Source organism: Sparus aurata, chromosome 17 (assembly GCF_900880675.1).
Source record: "Sparus aurata chromosome 17, fSpaAur1.1, whole genome shotgun sequence".
In the NCBI taxonomy this organism is placed as follows: domain Eukaryota; kingdom Metazoa; phylum Chordata; class Actinopteri; order Spariformes; family Sparidae; genus Sparus; species Sparus aurata.
Window position 1 is genome coordinate 5,173,135 of NC_044203.1, and position 5,915 is coordinate 5,179,049.

Genomic DNA, 5,915 nt, shown 5'->3' on the forward strand with positions numbered 1-5,915 from the left:
AGCATCCTATCCTAGCTCCCCGCAGCTCCTCTCCATGGGTCGTCCCCAAACTCAGCTTTGCGACGCCGCTGGGAAACATAAGTCTGGCTCCTTTCAAGAAAGGCCCTTGGCAAACGAGGGATGTAACAGCGGTGATGAAACACGCCAGGGATGTTAAAGAGCTCGTGGTCACCGTGGAGTTTGATATGGGGTTCGGGGCGGCTCGGGTGCAGCAGAGGAGTCCTCACGGCCAAGAGCGCCTCTCTCCCGCCAACCTGCCATACATCTTGGTGTACGCCGACGATCGAGCTATAGACGAGCCGAACAGCGTGGCCATGTCGCTCCAGCGGTACGGTTCCTTCCCTGTAGCGGAGGATGCGTCCCCTCAGCCTCAAGGATCCGGAGGGAGCTTCATCTCCAGATCCAGACCAACGACATCCCGGAGGTCCAGTACAACACCTTGAAGAATCACGAACTGTGGCAGAACACGTATTTCCCGGCGAAAGCCAAAGCAGCAGTGAAACCCGGGAGGAAGCAGGGTCAGGAGAGCCACGAGGGCCTGAGCAAGCCCCAGTGCTGAGCTTCGATGAGAGGACAATGAAAAAGGCCAGGAGGAGACAGTGGAGCGAGCCCAGGGTGTGCTCCAGGCGCTACCTCAGGGTGGACTTCGCTGACATCGGCTGGAGCGAGTGGGTTTTGGCGCCAAAGTCGTTTGATGCCTACTACTGCGCCGGGACCTGTGGATTCCCCATCCCTAAAGTGAGTGAGAGAATAATTCAGACAACACAGAACCTGCTCATGCAGCACTGGTGTGACTGTAAAGGTTATAGAACTGAAAGTGCTGAAGATACAGTTGCTTGTCTTGTAACATGTTATGAGTTTGTAGTATTTTACTGTATTTCTAAATGAGTCTTTTCTTTTAGACTGTGAATTGTGAACTGGGCTGTATGAGACAGATTTGATCAAAATTCGTTAATACACAGTCTGAGAACTAGAGCATGGATGAGTGCACATGAAAAGGAAAAGGCAAATGTAAAGTACACAGCAAAATATATTCAATTCATAAATTTTTTCACACTTCTTGGTGACTTTTTTACTTCATGTGAAGTGGAGCCTGTCAATCCAATGTCACCAGTGCACTATCACAGAAAATTTTACTGGAGTTTATACATTTTAAATTACAAAGTATCTTTGATTGCATTATGTTCAGTAAGAAATAGAAACTTTATATATTAGACAACAATATGCAGGTAACAGTATATCTGTGACAGGCCAATATCAGCCAGTAATATTGGCCAACCAATATGTATCGGTCTGGTTCTAAAGAAATTATAAATCTTTTTAAAGCATCAGTTGGCGTTGCACAACCTGACCAAGACCACAGATAGGTCAAAGTTTCTTTGTGTGGCAACTTTAAACTTTTTCATATTAAATGTTCTGCTTCCTCTCGCTTCTCAACACTGTGCTTATATTCTGGTTAGGTTTAGGCAGAAAAACCACTTGGTTAGGGTTAGTGTCATGCTTACAAACGCCAAAACACAGACTCTAACTGTGGTCACTGGTTCCCAGCCTTGTTGCCTTTAACTCCCCATCGTCCCCTCCACCTCCAGTTAAGTAATTAAGGTAATAAACATGTAACATGGACATGATATGCCAAGTTTGATGCAAATGTCAATATGATAGAAAGCCTATGACACATACATTTGGATGAACGGTTTATCTTGGCGACTGGGCAGCATTAGAGCCGGACCAATACCTGATTTATGGGGCATATGTACAGACACTGACATTTTTGCAGTGATCCCTCAAATATGGTACAAAAATATGTAATTAAAGGAGGATATTTAGTTTAACAATATCCAAAATGACATCTATCAAGCAGCCTTTTGCTGGCGTCTTTCGTTTTTGTACACTAGGATGCATTAACATTAACTCCTTTCACTGTCTCTCCATTCCTCAGGTGGTGCGTCCTTCCAACCACGCCACCATCCAGAGCATCGTCAGAGCTGTGGGGATCGTCCCGGGTGTCCCTGAGCCGTGCTGTGTCCCAGAGAAGATGAGTCCCCTCAGCGTTCTCTCCTCGACCCAAACAGGAATATGGTGCTGAAGGTTTACCCCGGCATGTCTGTGGATACCTGCGCCTGTCGATAGGGCCGGAGCCACGGGGTCAGGCGATCAATAGAGATTTTTTTTTAAAAGATTACTGCGAGGACGTAGATGTAGACTCGGCAGATGTGAGCAGGGCATTTCCGCATCGGGGAGGACAGTACTGATGAGGACAGTGGAGATAAACTCTAGGTCTGGAGTCTTAGTTGAGAACTCTCTTCTGACCCTTGGACTGGTCTTGGTCCATCGACGTTACTCCATTCTTTCCTGTGTATCTAACAATTTTAATAATGTGTTTTCCTCCACACTGCATGTATTTTGTATCTAAAAGCAGTTTTGAGTCATGCCCCTACATTTTCTATGTATTACTGGACGTTGAAGTAAAAGTACAAAAATCCTATCGGTGGATCTTCATCTCTGTTGACCCTTCATAAGCTTTTCACTTCTTTTTCAGCACATTTCCACTTTTATAAAGTGATATATATTTTTATTTTTTTTGCCTGTATTAATATTAGACAAGATAAGACTTGACTTGTCCTGGACTCAAACCTGGTTTTGGGATTTGGTCCAACATGACCAAGCTCAATTTCGACAGTTCTGATAGCTGATCTGGCATCAGTACTTCTGTTGCCTGTCCCTGTCTCGAGGGATTCAACAGAATTATGGACAAACTGCACATTGACTCACAGGCTCAGGAGGGTCGAAGGGACACACGCTTACGTCCTGCAAAACTAATCAGTCCTTTGTCTGTGTAAATACTGTAGTTACTAACGCCAATGGTACTTATTCTCAGTGATGTGTCTCACAGGCTGTCAGATGTTGTCACTGAATGCCTCCCATATATTAGCTAAGAAATGTTAATCATGCACGAGAGGTCATTTTTGTCTTTGAACTACATTCTAATAGTCATTTGTTTATATCTTGTATATAATAAGATTTGATGTCCTTCAAGCATTGAGTCTCTTGTGTCTGCTGCATGTTACAGCATGGAGGGGGAAAAAAAAGTGCGTTGCTGCCACCTGCTGTGCATTCTGGAACGTTTAAGGGACTAAAACATTTTGAAGGAAGCGGCTGTATTGCTTCCTGTGGCCATTCAGTGTTTACCTTTCATACATAAATACTGCTTATCAAAAGTGACATGTACAGTTTGTAATAACAATAGAATTCCATAGTCATTAATTAATAAGGGATTAATGTATCCAGCCTTTGTAACTGTATGGCTAACGTGTATTTGAATAGTTGTGTGATGTGTGGTTCAACATATCATGAATATAATGTATGCCTGGTGTGGAAATAAACTGATCTGTACATACGGTCAGAGATAATTGCTGACTTTATTTAGGTTTTATAGACAGTATATTAAGCATAGACCTAGACACATACCAGACTGACACATACATTAGGTAGAACCTGCAAGATTAGATTGCACATATCTTTTATCTAAATCTAAGCAGATATCTCTGTTTATTTAAGTGTAATGCTAATCTTGAAAACAACAGCTATTGGCTATCACTTTCCATAGATACCCTTTGGGTTTGCGACAAATAAGCATGGTTTAGATGCTGGGGTCCGTTCACAAGCAGGTTTAGTGAAAACTCTGAGTCTGTTAACCCTGAAATGAGGGAAACTCTGAGTTTTCCGTTTCACAAAGGGAGGTAACTCAAACCAGAGAAAGAGGGGTAACTCCAGCCTGTTTCACAGAGAGAGGTAACTTAAGCTCTCGGTCAGTTACCATGGTAACATACTCTCTGAAACTAACCTGGTCGGGACCAGGTTTTTCTCAACAAACCTCGAGTTTCTCTCTGTCTCCGCCCTCTTTCAGCCACACACGGTATTTGATTTCCTCATTCATTCAGTCAGCAGGCGAGTTTTGGCGTAGTATAGTTCTCATTGATCATTGCAAAAATCAGTCAGTAGGCCTACATTCAAAGTTATATTAGGTGGCGACTATTTTCACTACCATGGCATGTCCTTTTGATAATTATCCCGTGGATGAAGGTGCAGCATTACTGCGCAGAGAATTAAATATTCGTCGGGAGATGATTATCAGACGCGCATAGATGTTCTTGCATTTCCAGACAATTATCTTTTTGAGCGGTACCGTTTCACGTCACAGTCCATCATTTACATACACAACCTAATCCGTCCTTACATTTCCAACATTACCAACCGAAGTCATGCTCTCACATCCCAGCAGATATTGTGTGTTGCGCTGCGTTTTTTTTGCAAATGGGAGTTTTTTTTATACAACTTCGGAGATGCAGAGCACTTGAGCAAGGCAACTGTATGCAGAGCGGTCACAAAAGTGTGCCTCGCCCTGAAACGGCTATACCCATTTTTATCATTTTCAGCTCCTCTGCCTCCGTTAGAGGTGGCGGTGCTGGGCCACCACCCGTCTGTTAGTTTAATAGGCTTAATTATTTAACAGAACATGATATAGATGAGAAAGACATTTATGTGTGTGAAAACAGCATTATGTTGGGGATAAAACAACTGTACAGTCACACAGCCACTTAATATTTACTTTACAATGTAAAACATGATCAAAATGAGGTACCCCCATGAGATTATGCCGAGGTCTAATGTTTTATGTTTCATCTTAAGCTGCAGCCAAGTGCGCTTCTCAGCCGGGGTTGCACCTAAATGAAATAAATTAATAGGCTACCACTCACGCAGTTTCCCCCTGTAATTTTATTGTGATTGCAAAGGACTTCATTTAAAATTACGCATTGACCCGAGCGCCAATGTTCTCCCACGCCGTCTCCCTCTCTTTTGCTGCTGCAGCGGTGTTACACTTCCTTCTAAAAACGTGCTCAAACTCACTGTATGAGCGCATTAATATTTACATTTCCAGTGGGGTGAAAAACGTAGCCCTCCTCTTCCCCGTTGCCATGGTGACTCTTCGAATCAGGGCTCCATTGATGCTGTCTTTTTAGTGGGCTGTGCTCGCCAGCCCACTATGGACACCTCTATAGCAGAGCTATAGGTGTCCATAGTGGGCTGTGCGGAGCACAGCCCACTATTGTTATTGCTCGCGCCTCTTCTTATTATTTTTCATCCTCCCGCTCTTTTTTGGCACTTTTCACGCCCCGCACCGTTGAGCGAATACACACAAAAAATATATCAAAACGTGCGGCTCGGGCAGACTCGGTATGCTATTATTTTTCTCACCAGAATATAAATTTTTCGCGACGTAAGTCGCGAAAAACTGCGATAAATTTCCTATAAGGAATGAATGGGACGAGGTCAAAAAAGTCACAAATCTGCGACGTTTTTCAAACATCTCCTGCTCTGGCATACGTTCACGTAGAAACACCATTCCAGCTTTAAAATGTAGGCAAAAGTCCTGAGTATTTAAGTTGTATTTGAACTTTTTTCCTATGAGTTGTAGTTTTTGAACTGTGATCCTTGAATGACGGTGAGTGATTTTGGAAAAATTCAGGGTTTTCAATGATTGTGTATGGCGGAATGTTCGTGCAGCAGCGTGGAGAGGGCCAACTGACAGAGTGAGAGAGACTCAAAAATTCGCTCCTGAAATTTTCTCTTTCCGTGACGATCCTGGCCACAAATTAGGCTCAAAAACAGTGATATTTTCCAGAGTTGTAGCCACACTTGTCTTCTTTCTCCCAATGTGTCCACTTTATCGGTAGGATTTACGGTTTTTGAATTATCGACCGCTAACCGACAAGAGTAGCTCTGAAATGCTCCATTTACTCCAATGTAAATCGGGAGAAGGATTTCCAAAACTGCACCCTTTTTAACTCGCTGCCATTTCCACATTTCTGAAGCTAGGACCACAAAACTTAATGAGTGTGTTCTTTAAGGCCTTT

General features: G+C 43.3%; 1 pseudogene; it reads left to right on the top strand.

Annotated features, from left to right (window-relative positions):
* LOC115567172 (growth/differentiation factor 10-like) overlaps positions 1-2,231 on the top strand; it is a 6,183-nt pseudogene extending 3,952 nt beyond the window's left edge.
* The last annotated feature ends 3,684 nt before the right edge of the window (positions 2,232-5,915 follow it).